The sequence below is a fragment of the Pinus tabuliformis genome, chromosome 2_2 (genome assembly GCF_031772625.1).
Source record: "Pinus tabuliformis cultivar Carrire ecotype Pingquan chromosome 2_2, CPIR1, whole genome shotgun sequence".
Classification (NCBI taxonomy): Eukaryota; Viridiplantae; Streptophyta; class Pinopsida; order Pinales; family Pinaceae; genus Pinus; species Pinus tabuliformis.
The window spans coordinates 566,598,022-566,614,626 of record NC_142300.1 but is presented as its reverse complement, the minus strand read 5'-3'; the positions used below and the strand labels follow the sequence as shown (position 1 = coordinate 566,614,626).

The following is a 16,605-nucleotide window of genomic DNA, read 5'->3' as shown; positions in this document are numbered from 1 at the left end:
TGGAAAGAAGAATGACATGTTGAAGATTAAATGTTTTCACTATCACGAGCTGGGACACTATGCCGCAAAGTGTTTGCGCAAGAAGGTCAGTAAGAAGCCCTCAGGAGGAGGAGCAGGTGAAGTTCTTGCTTCACAATTCGAGCTAGATTTTACCCTCATCACTTGCATGGTGACATCGATGATGGGTAGTGTGTGGTACCTGGATAGTGTAGCCTCATTCCATATGACCGGAAATAAAGAGTTCTTCAGTGACTTGGAGGAGAAGGACCTCCAGATGCACATCGAGATGGGAGATGATGGGAGGTATAGCGTGACCGACATCGGTACTATTACCTTTCAGAGGGAGTCTGGTTCTCATCTCACATTAAGATATTTCATGTATGTTCTGGATTTGAAGAAGAATTTGGTTTCATTTGCCATGTTGGAGGACCGTGGCTACGATGTGATATTTAGCAAGGGAAAGGATTTCCTTCGTCACATAGCCTCAGGACATGTGAAGTGGATTGAGGTTCGGGTGAAGAACCTCTACAAATTGGATTTAGAAGACCGTGTTTCTTTGAGAAAAAAATCAGATAAGGTGTAGTGTTGAGACATTGATGAGTTGTGGCATAGAAGATTGGATCACTTGCACCACAGAGCTTTGAAGATCATGCAACAAATTTCTACAGGACTTCCAAAGGGTACACTAGAGCAGAGAGACACATGCAAAGGGTGTACATTGGGGAAGTACACCAAATCTTCCTTTCATGATAAAGACAGTCGAGCGCAAGTGATCCTTGATAGAGTTCACTCAGATGTGTGTGGACTGTTCTCAACAACATCCATGACCAAGAACATGTATTATGTAATATTTGTTGATGGTTTTTCTCATAAGTGCTGGATTTTCTTCATGCATAAGAAAGATCAGACATTCACTAAATTTTGTGAATTTAAAGCACTTGTCGAGAAATATACTGGCAAGAAAGTTAAAGCTCTCAAAAGCGATAACGGTGGAGAATATGTTTCGAATGAATTCAAGAAGTTTTGTGCATTAGAAGGCATTCGACAGAAGTTAATAGCACCTCATAACCCATAAAAGAATGGGGTGGTTGAAAGGAAGAATAAAAGTATTGTGGGAGTTGCACAGGCGATGTTACATGATCAGGGCCTACCGTTGCACTTGTGGGTTGAAGTATGCAACACAACTATTTATTTGCATAACAGAAGCCCTCATCGAATTCTCGAGATGAGTACACCAGAAGAATCTTTTTCAGGTAAGAACCAGATGTGGCACACTTCAGGATCTTTGGTTCATCAGTCTACTGTCATGTTACCAAGGATGCATGGAAAAAGCTAGAGTCAATAGTTGAGTTGGGCATATTTGTGGGGTACACTGATACACCTCACAACTATCGAGTGTGCTTTCCATCCAACAGGATGACAGTGGTTCATAGAGATGTGAAGTTCGATGAAGAGAAGGCCATGATATATTCCCTTGAGAGTTAGCTTCAGTTCCATGCAGATGAGGAGATTTTAGTTCCAAAGGAGGAACCTCAAGATGATGTGGAGTAGCCACATGCAAAGGAGCAGAGAGTGGAAGCACCCACTCATGTAGAGACCTCCAGAGATGGAAGGAAGCACACCAGAGAGGCTGATAAATTGATGCATGATGTTAGAGAGAAAGTGGGAGCACCCACATCACAATGTAGGCAGAGAAGGTCACTAGATCGGTACACTCACTACATGCCTCTAATGAGCGAGAGTGTAGAGGTTGATCCATCATCATTTGAGGAAGTAGTGCAACAACCAATATGGGTTGATGCCATGGTTGAGGAGTATGACTCCATTATCAGAAACATTGTTTGGGAAGTGGTCCTAAGACCAACATACAAGTCAGTGATGAGTTCCAGATGGCTTTACAAGGTAAAGCAAGCAGTAGATGGAAGTGTGGGGAAACACAAGGCCAGATTTGTGGCTAGATAGTTCTCTCAAGTGGAGGGAATTGATTACAATGAGATATTTTCTCTAGTAGCAAGGTACTCTTTAATCAAATCTATTCTAGCACTGTCGGCGCAGATGGGATGGAAGATACATCAGATGGATGTGAAGACATCATTCGTTAACGATATGATTGAGGAAGAGGTGTATATTGAGTAGCCATAAGGATTTGAGATCTTCAATAGAGAGTCACATTTGTGCATACTCAAGCAAGCGTTGTATGGACTAACACAAGAACCCCATGCTTGCTACACTAGAATTGACAGCTATTTCACCATGTTGGGCTTCACCAAAAGTGAAGTAGATGTAAACCTTTACCATATTGTGGTTAAAGGTAAATTGTTGATTATATTATATGTTGATGATTTGGTTCTAATAGGTGATGAGAAGCTGATAAAATATTGCAAAGAGGATCTTGCAAGAGAATTCGATATGAAGGACTTGGGGCTCATGCATTAATTTCTTGGTATGGAAGTATGGCAAGGAGATGAGGAATTGCTTCTCTCTCATGGAAAGTATGCCAATGTGATATTGAAGAAGTTCCACATGGAGAGAAACAAACCCATGGAGACTCCTCTAGTAGGTAATTGGAGGAAGGAAGATGCTACTTCAGGTGAAGTAGTGGAGGATACTATTTATAGACAACTTGTGGGTTCACTTATGTATTTGGTGAACACACGACCGAACATGTGTTTTGTAGTTAAAAAACTTAGTCAAGCCATGGTTAAGCCAACCAAACTTTATTGGAAGGCAGTTAAACATGTGTTGAGATACCTCAGAGGCACCACTCAGTTTGGTCTTTGGTATAGACAGACAGAGGGAGTGAAGATTCAAGGCTTCACAGATGCAGATTGAGCAGGGAGCCCATCTGACAGAAAGAGAACATCAGGGGGAATCTTCAGTATTAGGTAAACAACATTTTCTTGGTACAACAGTAAACAAAGATCAGTTGCACTCAGTTCGACAGAAGTAGAGTACATGGTTGCTAGTCAAGCATCTTGTGAGGCTATCAGGACGAGGAAGATCCTTGTTGGGTTATTTGGTTAGTAGATGGATCCTATAATTATTTACTGTGACAAGTAGAGTTGTATCAAACTCTCTAAGCATCCGATTTTTCATGATCGGTCCAAGCATATCAACATCTGGTATCACCATCTACAAGATTGTGTGCAGAGGAGAATCATGTTGCTGGAGTACATTCCTACAGAGGAGTGGGATGCAAATTTTTTGACAAAGGTATTGTTAAGATGAAAATCTGAGTTTCACAAAGGTAGGAACGAGGTAGAAAATAATCCCTTTCTTGTTGAGAGGGAGTGTTGAAAATGTAACAAGAAAATCCTAATCTAATTTTGTCCTTGCATTAAATTAGGAATTAAATTGCAATTCCACATTTCATGACAACTTGCAATAGTTAACTAAGTTAATTTGACTTAGTTGGCTTAATTAATTCGAGTTGAGGGTATAAGTTGAGTCATGTAGAGTGTCTCCTACTTTTTAGGAGCCTTGATTGAGTTTATTTTAAGTTATAATTAATTAATTCAGTTCAAGTGTGTTAAAGTCAGTTAAACTAGTTCCAACTGATAGAGTTAGTGGGAGATCTAGTAGTGGGGTGTAACCTATAGTAATCAACCAATAAACTGAATATTCACTTGTAATTAACTCATGCATGTTAGATCTAAGAAAAACCCAATTAAGGTTGGAGTTTAGGGACAATGTATTATCAATTGTATAATCATTTGAATTGTACAGGTGGTGCATGCAATCAGAGGAAGGCCAATGATGATTGCACAATTCGTAATTGAGGAATTTCCTAATTAAATATGAGTTAATTCTGAACGAAATTGCGTAAGGAAATAGGAGCTTGGCAGGCAACAAAATTGGCTAAGCATTCGCTTGAGCTTGTATGGGAAGTAGTGAGATATATAGAGATGGTGTAGAGGTTGCTCGGGTTTGAGCAAATCATTGTTATCTTCTCATATTTTCTGATTAATGAAATATAAAGATAGCAGGGGTTTTTAGTTATGGTTTTCCCTAGAAAATTATTGTGTTATGAGTGATTGAATTATTTCTATTTTATGCTTCGTGATTTCATCGATCGTTTATTGTTTCCGCTGATGAGTAGAGTAGATTCAAGTCAATTGTTTTAGCATATTACAATATGCAGTTTGAAACTACAAGGAATTTCTACAAGAGAGATACCTTGAAATTTCCCAGGTAAAACAAGAGATTAAAACTCTTGGAATGGAAAAATATCAACATTTTTTAGAAGGTGGTACTAAGAGTGGGAATAAAAGTAAGGGCATGGGTAAAGTTACAAGTCAGTATAGAGGATTAAAACAAACGCCTTCAAAGAACTCGGAGAAATCCAAGCTAAAAGCATGAGTGAAATTTTTAGAGACCATTATCTCAACCATAAAAGTTGTGGGTGACCTATCTGTCTCACCATTAATTGTTAAATCATTGAAGCAAGTTGTAGCTGAGAGAGATAAAAGAATAACAGATATACACAAAAATCTCATGAGCAGTCTAAAAGCACAACATTTGGGACGTGACATGGAGATACAAAATTTGAAATCCCATGTTTCTGATTTGCAACAACAATTAGAGAGGGGAAAACAACAACAATCAGTGAATCAACAACAATCGAGGGAAAAATAGCTTGAGTATGAAGTATAACAAATCACTAATGAATTGGCCAAATGTAGATATCAACTGAAATCTACAAAGGAAATCTTGAAAGGAATGTAATTGAGAACCAACAAAAATATAATAATAATGTGGATTTATTCAACAGACTAAGAAAAGAAAATGGAAATATAAGAGAATATTATGAAAGGATATTTTGACACCTTCAACAAGGATCAAAGGACGTGCCTATTGTAGCACCCAAACAATCACAAGTGTCCATAGAAGGAAAGAGACACTCTTCTTCTTTAGAGGAGGGCTTGTTGAATCCTCACAAGCATCCTTGAGTTTCAGAATAGAAATTTTTAGGTGTTGTATTTATGTAGACACATTTCAACATGTCATATATATATATTTTTAAAGTGTATTATATATCATTATATTTCTAGTTAAATTATAGTCCTTTTTTAGGACTTACTTTTATGACTCCTTCATGGAGTTTTTATCTGTTTGTGGTCTCACTGAGATCTATTACTCTTTTATTTTTGGACAATGTAATGGACATTTATAAGGTGGTAGCTTACTAAAAAGAGAAATTTATGCTATGGAATGTACTCAATTTCTATTTGAAATACAAAATATATCTTCTTTTGATAGTAGAACAAATTTACAATATGCTTAGTGCATCATATGGAAAAATTTACCATACAGTGCCTCAAAAGGAAATATGAGGGTTGTTGGAGTCGAAGGTGTAATTTTTAACCAAAATGGTAAAAAATTATTGTCTTCTGTCTGGGGGATTGGCACTGCCTCAATTAATCACACAAAGATGTGGGTTGGGTGGAAAGGTCTCTCCATTCTTCTCCAACATGGTTTTTTCTATTAATAAAAAAATTGCATAATGCTTACATGAGATACACATTCATAAAAACAAAATAGTTGCATAATAAGATTGTATATATCAACATCACCATGAATATAATTCACAAATCCTTATCTCACCAAACAAAATATCCTTTTGAGGCTGACAAAATAGTACAAAAATAAGGGCTTCAAGTCTCAACAAATTATCAACTCCAGCTCCAGCATTCCAAAGTTCAAGCAAAAGACATAATGCCTTTACTTAGTAAATAAACAATGTAAAATTTGAATCAACCATATTGGCCAAGAAATGAAGCCTGGGCGTGTATTTTAGTGAAGGCAACTGGGCATGTATTTTAGTGAAGCAAGGCAATTTTAGTCTGTTTGACAGAAATGCACGCATAACCTTCATTACAAGGCCAAATTGAATGATTCCACTTGCAAAGTATTTTTTTTACTCATAAAGAACATTAATACAATTAAAATTTTCTAATTTTTCCCATAGAAAAGAATTTTGATTAGGCCTAGTGAAATATTTTAATATGTTTTGTAATATAAATTAATGAACAAACTTTGCATACATGTAGCCTAATGGTTTGGATTTAGATTGTTTTACATATATGGTATATGTAATTATATTTTTTGAAAATTGCATATTTAATGTGTTGTTATTCAATGGGCTCTTCATCCTACTTCAATCTAAGTCTAACCAATAAGATGACAACGCATCTAAACCATTATCAACCAATAAATGACCATTAACCATGTTAACTCTTATCCAAGTAATTCTAATTTTTTGTGCCAATAATTCATACCAAAGATTGAACACTTTAAAGAAATTGTTGCAACCACTCTTCCCAACATTTACCCACCTTTACAAGCTCCTGGGGTAAATGTGAGGCTGAGTGCTACTACGACATGACCCAACCTCCACATTCCAGTTATGGAAGTGGGGCCTAACATCCATCAGAGACCACATACCACTTAGGAGGCTGCAAACCACCCCAAGTGGTCAATCCCTGAGTTGGAAACCTTTTTCACATACCTAACACCCCATTTGCATGTACAACCAGGAAAGAGTGTGGCTATGAGGCCCCAACCACATGTTTCCTTGCAGTTATGACCTAAATCCTCAAGTTCAAGGCCAGTGGTCCTGAGATCTGAGCCACTTTTCTAGGCTAGCCTCTAGACTACTACCCAGAACTGCCGTGACTTTCTAGAATCATAATAAGTGTTTGTAGCTAATTTAATTTTTCACATTATATATATAAATGGAAAATGTAAATGTAATGGCAACAAAGAGAATGAACTTTGGTAAAATACTTATTAAATATGATGTTAGAAAGGCTATGTAATCTTTCAATTATTATCATTAATAAAAGAGGTAATATAGACGAAAAAATTCTCAAATATTATTAAATAAAATGAATTTTAAAAAAACAAGGGAGAAAATGTGACATCATTAGCATACATGCAACTAGTCCTTATTGGTATTAGTCCTTGATTGAGATCTCATATATATATATATATATAGAAGTATTCGTCATTGATTGGGATCATATATATATGTATATACAATGAAGGATCATTCACATATATAAGATTATATATATATATATATATATATATATATATATATATTAATTTTTTTAATAGAATTTTTAAAACTAAAACATGAAAATTTATTATTATTTTATTATTTTTTCATTACATTATTAAGTTGATTTGATTAAACAATTTAACTCAGATTCATAATCTACATTAATAACTTCATAGCAAGACAATCACCAATAAACTTATTAACTTTTCATTATTATTAAAAAATATTTTATAAATTTACAGACCTTAATCATAATAATCTTTTTATCATTTTATTAACTTTTCATATTATTAAAAATTATTTTTACAAATTAATATTATTAAAAGTTATTTTTAAAAATTTATAAACCTTATAATAATAATTATTATTATATTTATGTCCAAGTAATGACCACAAGGCAGGTCAAAGGGACTCTTGAGTGCACCGATGTATATACAAAGCGGGAAAACCAAACAGTCTACTATAAAAGATACAATGAATGAAGTAAATCAAAGACACAATGCATGAAGTAAATCAACATTTGGCCTAACATCTAAGGCTGAATGAATAACAGTGAAGAAACTCAACAAACTCTATTGCCCTGATGAAGAGTCGATGGCAAGTGCAGACTGTTCACTAAATCGTATCATGGGGTGTTTACCCACTAAATCATATCATGGGTTGTTTACCCACGGAGGACCTAGTCTATCTCCCAGGAACAACTGAAAGTTGGAGGACCTAGTCTGTCTCTTAGGAATCACTGAAAGTTGGAGGTCGTCCTGCGGCTGAGATCTCGTGTGGCAGATGAGGTCCCACAGATCCTCACTATTCTAGAGTCTAGATGATATGTACTGGTATCAACCGATCTCTTCCTATACAATGTTTATGTTGTTTAATAATAAAATAAAACGCAAATTTTATATTTAAGCAACAATCTCCACTATAGAAACCTCCTCCAGTTTAGTGACCTCTCTCTCCCGCGTCTCGACTCAGCATGCCCAAAATAACATAGATGATGATTAAAGGTTAAAATCCATGGCAAAGCGAGAAGAGTGATATGGGTGAAACTAACGAGAGTACAGTTCAAATCTTATTGACTATTATATGGGTGAAACTAACAGATTACCGTTCAAATTTTATTGAGTATAAAGTAAGACATCTCTTAAATTAGTTAAAAAATTTAAAATGACTATAATTCAAATTTTATTGAGTATAAAGTAAGACATCAGTTAAAAAATTTAAAATTTATTATGATTAAAAAAAAATCCATAGTAGAATAAAAAGATAGTAGTAAAACAGAAAATCAATAAAAAATAAATAGAAAAAGATAAATAAAACATAAATCAAAACTAAATAAAAATAAACCAAAAACTAATCGTATTTTTTGGATTTTAAAGCCACATCCAAAAAATTAGTTAAAAGAAAATCCGTAACAAAACGAAAAGGCATTGGAAACAAATGAAAAAAAATAGAAAAAAGCATGAATCTAAACTGAATAAGGAGAACCAAACGCCGAGTGTGCTTTTTGCATTTTGATGCGAACTCATATGGATAAGGTGAGCCGTTGGTAACTTGTCGCAGCTTTGAAAGGTGGTTCAAGTATCCGTTGAAAAGAAGTGTATATATACATCCAATCTCACACAATTTCAACATATTCTTGCTCCTCCTTCCTCTGTCCATGGCCTGGTATGTTTGTAGGGTTGGCTGTCTGTTTTTGTATGGTCTGGTGTTGGCGTTAGGAGGAGGCATTTGGATTTCTATCATTTGTTTTTGTATGGTCTGGCGTTATGTGGAGGAGGCGGCAATTGGATTTCTATCATTTGTGTTTTTCAGAGAAAACAACTTAAAGGAAGGCCAGCTGGATTGGTTTATGCCCTGAAATTACTGAAGAGTTTTTAACTTCAGGTACTTGTTATTATTTCATCCCACATCTGGCATGAGAAGCAATCTGTCTATCATCTCCTTTCTTTCTTTTAGTATTGAAATTTGTCTTTAGTCTGATGAAATTTCTTTCTATTCTATTTGTTGCTGCTATAGTTCAAACCCTGCTTTAATGTGCAACTCAGATACCCAGAAATGGCTCTGGCTCTATTCTATTTGCTGCTGCTTCTGTTCAAACCCTGCTTTAATGTTCAACATAGGTACGCAGAGATGGCACTGGCTCTCTTCCTCTCAGTAATTTAGCAAGTTTACTCAATACAGCTTCTCGTTAACTCAGTTTTTACATGTTTAACCTATTTAATTTTTCATTAACCCTGCAGGTTTTTCCTTTAACCCAACTATGTTATATGACTCGCCTCTCCTAAGAATGACTCTAGCACACTTCCATTAGATTAATTCTAATTTAGTCGGTAAGTGTTTCAATTAATTTAATTGGCCTGTTTACCCAGCGTCTATAAGTTAATCCCTATGGTTCATTAATTTGTTTCCCCCCATATTCTGCTCTGTTCTGCTTTGCCTAATAGGATTGAAAAAATTATTGCAGATGGTGCACTTGTACCTGGTCGTCTTAGCCATGAATATTAGCATCCTCAGTAATTTCCTTGATTTAGGGTTCTTCTTGATGCAATTTAGAAGCTGGGAAGCTTGAAGTCACCTGATCTGGGATCCTTGCCCCCCAACCTAGAATGATGGGTTCCGAGCAGTGTTTACTATATCTGCAAGCATCACAGGTTACATTGTCATGCACTCTTTTTCATCAACTTGGATTGCATATCACTTTCCCCTCTTCTTGGTCTATCTCTTTCTCCACTTATCAATTCTGCTTGAATTTCCAGTTGGGTGATCAATCTCAATCTTAGCATCGATCTCACATCTTTCTTCTTCTTCGTATTGGACTTCATGTTTGTGATATTCTCCGATATGGGCATATTCTCCCAGTAGACTAACCCTAATGCAGTCAGAATATTTCTTAATTAAATTAATCGACTTGTTTACCCTGTATCTATCAGCTAACCCCTCTGATTCATGCATTTCCTTGGTAAGTTTAACCACATGTTCTGCTCTGTTCTCCTACGCTTAATAGGAATGAAAAAACTTAATTGCAGGTGGTGCACTTGCATCTGTCTTTCTTAGCCTCATCATAAAGACTAAAATCTTCATCAATTTCCTCCTCAGCCCCCAACTTCGAATGGTGGATTCTCACCAGTGTTTACTCCACCCACAAGCAAGCATTACTGGGCACATTTCCATGCTTCCTTCTTCATCAACTTAGACTGCATATCATATTCCCCTCTTCTTGGTCTGTCAAATCTGTTTCTCTTTTTGCACTTATAAAATCTTCTTGAATTTCCAGTTTCCCTCTCACTTTGTTGTCTCGGGCTTCATCTTTGCGTGATTCGTCAAGACGGTCATAACCAATAGCTTGATGGGTTTTAAAATGAAATCATGTCACCGACCAAACGAACCCTTCGCAGAAACCGAATCAATGGGTTTGGAGTGGAATCCATGACCTAGCAGAAACGACGAGAGCCCGATCTGCACAGTACCATACTGCAGTTAGAATTCCTTGGCAGACCGTACATTATGACTCCCATTTCTCCCAATCCCTTTTTCTCCCTCTATATCATTTGAAGCTCTCGGCCTTTTGCTCCTCTTCCTGCAGCTAGGGATATGCGGCCTCTGCTCTGTTCTGGCTATTGTTGCCGCTGTTCAAACCCTACTCCAAACTAACTACAGCTCTCGATACACATACATGGTTCTATCTCTCTTCCTTGCGGTCTTTTAAGTTTCCATTAACCCAGTTTGATCATCTATATATTAAATTTATCCTTTCAGTTAACCCTCCTGCATTTTCCGGATTAAATTAATAGCCTTGCGTATTAATTTAGCTCCCATCGGTTCTCTGACATGCGATGAATGAAATGAGCATTCTTATTATTCAATCTAGTGTCTTTGCCTCCGCTAGTTTAACTCCTCGTTCCCGAGTCTGGCCCCACGCTGTTTTATGAGGTGGGACCTATTTTATATACCATTAATTGCAAATTTTGTAATTGTGTTTATATGATACATCCTTCACTTTGTAATTAATTTTTTATTTATTATACATATCTGTCGTTGTTGTTAGGTGAAACCGAGAATGGTAGACTTAAACTTTGTTAGGTGAAACAAGGAGACGGTCAGTTCAAATCTCATTATTATGTCAATTCAAGGAGTAGACTCTCTATTTCTAAAAGTTTTGGTGCTGACTCTTTATCTCTGAGAGTCTTGGTTCTTATTAAACTTTAATAAGATTTTCTGAGTTTTGGTTCTTGCTAAATCTTAATAAGATCAGAAAGTTGTAGACGATATAATGTATAGAAAATGTATTGTAATGTTATGTTTTGTAAATAAATTTTAATAAAAAATAAAAGTAATATTTTTTCATGGTTTTTAGATTTTAGATTCTTGCTTTTGTTGATGATATTTGTCATGATACTTATTATAATAAATTTTGTTTGAAAATTTAAAAAAATTTATTATGAAATGTAAATATACCAATTTAAATCCAAACTTATATTTTTCAGCACTAAGTAAAATCTGAATTTAAAATAAATCTAAACAAATTGTTAAGAAAATCTCAAAGCAAAATATAATGTGCATACACATAACAATGTACAATAATGATTACACTGCATGTTTTTTCAGCACTAAGTAAATCTGAATTTAAAATAAATCTTTTTCAGCACTAAGTAAATCTGAATTTAAAATAAATCTAAACAAATTGTTAAGAAAATCTCAAAGCAAAATATAATGTGCATACACATAACAATGTACAATAATCATTACACTGCATGTTTTAGAAATGATTTTACTTAAGTTTTTTTATTACTATATTTTACTCATTGTAAATATTTTTAGATGGATAAATATTTTTTATAATTATGAAGTTAAAGATGATTAATTAACTATATTGATGTGATTGTAATAGAGCTATAATTATTTTTTTCTTAATATACTTATAGTAATGATTTATTATTAATAATAATATTGCTAAAGGCCTAGTCTAATTTATAGGCAAAATGGTCTTTTATACACATTTTTTATGGTTAAATTTAACCAAAATCCAATATAGATTTTTAAAAATTTAAGTTTAAGTCGACTTTTGAACATATAACCTCTTAAGAAACATGCTCTTACCATTAGACCCACTCAAATGGTATATAATAAAACATAATAATTTCCATAAACAATTCCATGATTATCAAACCATCCATCTACTCAAATATAGTCACTTGCCTAAAAATCCATGGCCATAAAACTAATTGCTAAATATACCATTAAATTAAAGGTTCACCGGCCTCTCAATATCTGCTTACATTTACTTATTAAACATCCACATCCAAATTTGATTTTATATAATTAATAATAACCATTATAATTTTTTATTTTACCAATTAATATTTATTTTTTGGTATTTATGTTATATATATATATATAACTTTCAATTGAATCATAACTTTAAAATTTTATCGCAGTCTTACTCAATTACAATGCCATGTGAGAATTGTCTTACTGGATATTTTTACAGCGATTTCTAAATATATTTATAGTACTTCATACCATGTAACATTTTAAATATTGGTGGGATGATACTATTACCTAGTATTTTAGAAGTGTGCCTATTAAATACGAATTATCAGCGAAGCCAACTGCGTGGAACCTTCCTCTCCTCGCCTCTGGTTTCTGTTCCTCAGATAACAACGTAGCAATGATAATGAGGAGCGGTTTCCGCATCGTTCACAATTGTGGGCGTGGTATTCGAATCCCATCAACACCAATTATGATAACCTCTTATTTTGTATTAATAAATCTCTCCTTCCCATCTTTGTAACACTTTTCTCGATGAAATGATGATAAATTTCCGACAACGTTGCTGCACATATTCGCAGGTCAGTGAGTTTGTTTTTCTTGGAGATTTTCAGAAATGTTGGAATAGATGTCATTTTTCATTCAGTTCTTTTTCACTTTTACATTTTCCCTTGTTTAATTAAAGCTACGAGGAGTGAGGTCAAATATGCCTCATGAAGTGGAATATTGCTTACAGAATGTATAAACTCAATATTTGTTTCTTTGCTCATCACTACGTGGTCGGAAACAGCTAAAAGAAAGTTAGGTTGGATCAAACTGTCTTAATTTCATCTTTGTAAAGAGGCCAACTCAGTTTATTAGAGGCTGGTTACTTTTCAAGGTACCCATCTTTTCGTTTTCTTTAAAATTACCTAGTTTCGCTGCAATTTATGGAAACTTAAATGAGATTTGTTGGAGCGTATTTTATTTTTAACTGAAATTAGTACTACGAAGAAATTCTTACTCTTGTTGAATTGGAAACAAAGGCAGTTTTCTGAACTTCATTTCTGTACCGTATGAATTTTTTAAATCCCGTACTGGATTGCCCACTTTCTGCATAATCTTTACGTGTTGTACCAACGAAAAATTCTGCCATGTGAATTGAACCTGTGACTGACTTTTAATAGGCCGCGTTCGTAAACCCCTGGTATAATGATTAATCCTAGTTACCATGCTTTTGTGCAGAAATGCCCAAAACAATCGTTATCAGTGTAATCTTTGATCTTGTTTTTGGTATCTATAATATGTGGGCACCGTGAATATTTTATGTACACATTTACTGTCAAGACTTTATTACTAAATATTCGTTAGTTTTTAGTTTTTATTTTTAGGGTATCTAATAATACAAAGCATATATATATATATGCTACTTCAGTTTTAGTTTTTATTTTCTATTTCTTATTAGTCCCTGCCATCTGGCATCCGGCAGGGACTATAGTAACCGTTCGGCGGGGAGATAGCATTAATTCGCAGGGTTTTTCAGTGGTATTATCACTTATGTTCTAAAGTTTGCAATTGATTTTCTGTTGGCCATCTTATTTGGCCTCTTCCCGAGCGGAAGAGGCCGGACCATATGTTAAACTGATATTTAACCACAATCGAAGAGGCCGGACCATATGTTAAACTGATATTTAACCACAATCATGTGCCCTTGACGGTTTGCGGTTTCGATTTAATGCTGACATTAATTCCTTAATTTTTACTGTTAAGTGCGAATGGGTGCATATCCTAAGTTGCTTGTTCTTTTGCAGCTGTCGGCCGTATGGTCAAGGTTTGCATGGTGCTGTAGCGTTCGTTAACATGTGGTGGATCTTCTGGTACACGTGTTTTCTGGTATACTGTTACCCTGCTATCTATATCAGAAGTGCCCAGTAGTCGGTTTTCATTGGAATTTTGTTCACCGATGAAACCTGCCGGTAACTCAGTGAAACTCTGCCGTATCGTTCACTGAATTGATCTCGGCCCGATACTGAACCCTGCCCACATCCATCCGGTTGTTCTGATGCCCACATCGTGTCGCTGTTCACATCATGAAATTTCTATGGACTGGTCTCGGCTGCTTCAGGCCTCTGGAGTCTGTCGAGGGGCTCCCTGGCTGGGTTATGACTCTGCCATCCGAGAGCGGTCACGGTAAGCCTGCGCATCCTTGTGCTTTTGGTGTTTACTGCACAGTGGTTCATCAAAAATTCATTCAAATACTTATTCCATCTTTAATATGCTGTTCTCTTCTGCCGCAGGTGCTACGCTATGGCAACGAAACCGGGTGGGCAACCCTTTCAGGCTTCATTGCCCGAGCCGCCTTCCGGGTAAGAGAATTTCTCTAAGGATGACTTTAAGATGGAAAGATTGGGTCCGTTGAATGTCCGAACTGGGTTTTCCTTTTTGCAGGCTTTTGCCTGAGTCTGGTTCTTCTTGAGAGAATTTGTTTTCTCTTTAATGAAATTCTGCATTTCTAGCTACAGTCACACAGTACAGAGGAGAAAAAACACTCAATACTCCTATTCATTTTGTTATTATGCATGGAATTGTCGATTGTTTTTTATACTTAATGAAAATTCAATTTCTGACCAAATCTGTGACATGCTAGTCTGTGAAAAACTAAAGGTACCTTCCACATGGGGTCTGACATGTAGCTAGCCTACGAGCAGCAATTATTTGCATTTGGGTCAGTTGGCCACCACAGAAACAGTTGCACTGGCCTGTCTCTTGTGCAAGTCAAATAAAGCAGTAAAAAAATGGATTTCGTTAAAGTCAGATAAGATGGAAAACAAAGAATATGTACCTGTAAACTTAATAAATTACTGCTCTCCATGATTATCTAGCTAGCCAGCTTTCAATTCGCTGTACAAGAATCTGATTTCATTTCCTTACGCCATCATAAAAATGTGAACTTTACAATCAAAAATCTGACGGAATTGGCCGTATGGATAGACCGGAGGTCAGGAATTAAAGATGGCATCATGGCAACCTGGTCGGAGATGAGGCATTTAAAGTTGTTTTATCCCATAAATGCTTCTGAAGAGGATCTTCCCTAGGACGTCAAGAACATGAAGAAGCTACAGAGTTTTATACTACACGGTTACAAAGGGTTGAATCTGCCGAATTGCAAGTTTGAACAATCTCGCACCCTTGGACCTTCTCACTCCCACGGCCTTCGACAACAGCTACTACAACATTCTGCGATTCCAGAATGGACTGCTCCACTCGGATCAGCAATTATTCAATGGCGGCTCTACTGATAATCGGGTTTCTTTCTACTCCCTCGATCCAGTTGCCTTCTTCAATGATTTTGCCGCTGCCATGGTGAAGATGGGGAACATCAAACCTCTCACCGGGAACAACGGGGAGATCCGAAAAAACTGGAGGAAAATCAACTAATACTTCAAAGCTCTTTAATAGAATCATATGCAAAGTTTGTAATACGTATGCATATCGCGCTTTAATAGAATCATATGTAAAGTTTGTAATACGTATGCATATCACGATAAAGTGGTTTTTTTGGCGGGCACGTGCTTAGATCGTCGCAGTAGTTCATTGGTAAATATCCATAGCTGGATTCGAACCCACCTGCTGAAGCTGAGCTCGCTGAAGAACCGGCAGGTGGTTTGCATGCAAGCCTCGAGTCTCAGCTTCACTGAAGAACCGGCAGGTGGTTTGCATGCAAGCCTCGAGTAATGCTGGATGAATTGACACGTGCTCTTGTATTATGCTCTAATTCAAATTATGCAAGTCTCCGCATTTTATAAAGTTATATTTACCATATTTATCGGTCCAACTCGGGTTTTATAATTTGCATTTATTTGTTGCATACTGGCCTGTCTCTTCTGCAAGTCAAATAAAGCAGTAAAAAAATGGATTTCGTTCCTGTTTTTCTACGCAACCACAATAATTAGGTATATGTTTTTGTCACTGTTTTTCTACGCAACCACAATAATTAGTTATATGTTTTTGTCATATAACTTAACCATATGGATTGTTTTTCAAAATTTTGCAATTTTCTTTCGCATCTAAATTTTCTAACAGTTTTCTTTCTGACTAGCTACTGAAAGTACAATGCTGTAAATGTCAACTTGCAATTTTCTTTGGCATCTAAATTTTCAACAGTTTTCTTTCTGACTAGCTACTGAAAGTACAATGCTGTAAATGTCAACTTGCAATTTTCTTTGGCATCTAAATTTTCAACAGTTTTCTTTCTGACTAGCTACTGAAAGTACAATGCTGTAAATGTCAACATC

At 35.7% G+C, this 16,605-nt stretch overlaps 1 long non-coding RNA gene across 1 annotated transcript; it reads left to right on the top strand.

The window, feature by feature from the left end:
• The first annotated feature begins 14,253 nt into the window (after positions 1-14,253).
• LOC149193926 (uncharacterized) lies at positions 14,254-16,192 on the top strand. Its single transcript, XR_016255007.1, has 3 exons — positions 14,254-14,500; positions 14,608-14,676; positions 15,302-16,192. It is a non-coding gene; the product is annotated as an uncharacterized LOC149193926 (long non-coding RNA).
• Positions 16,193-16,605: the final 413 nt, after the last annotated feature.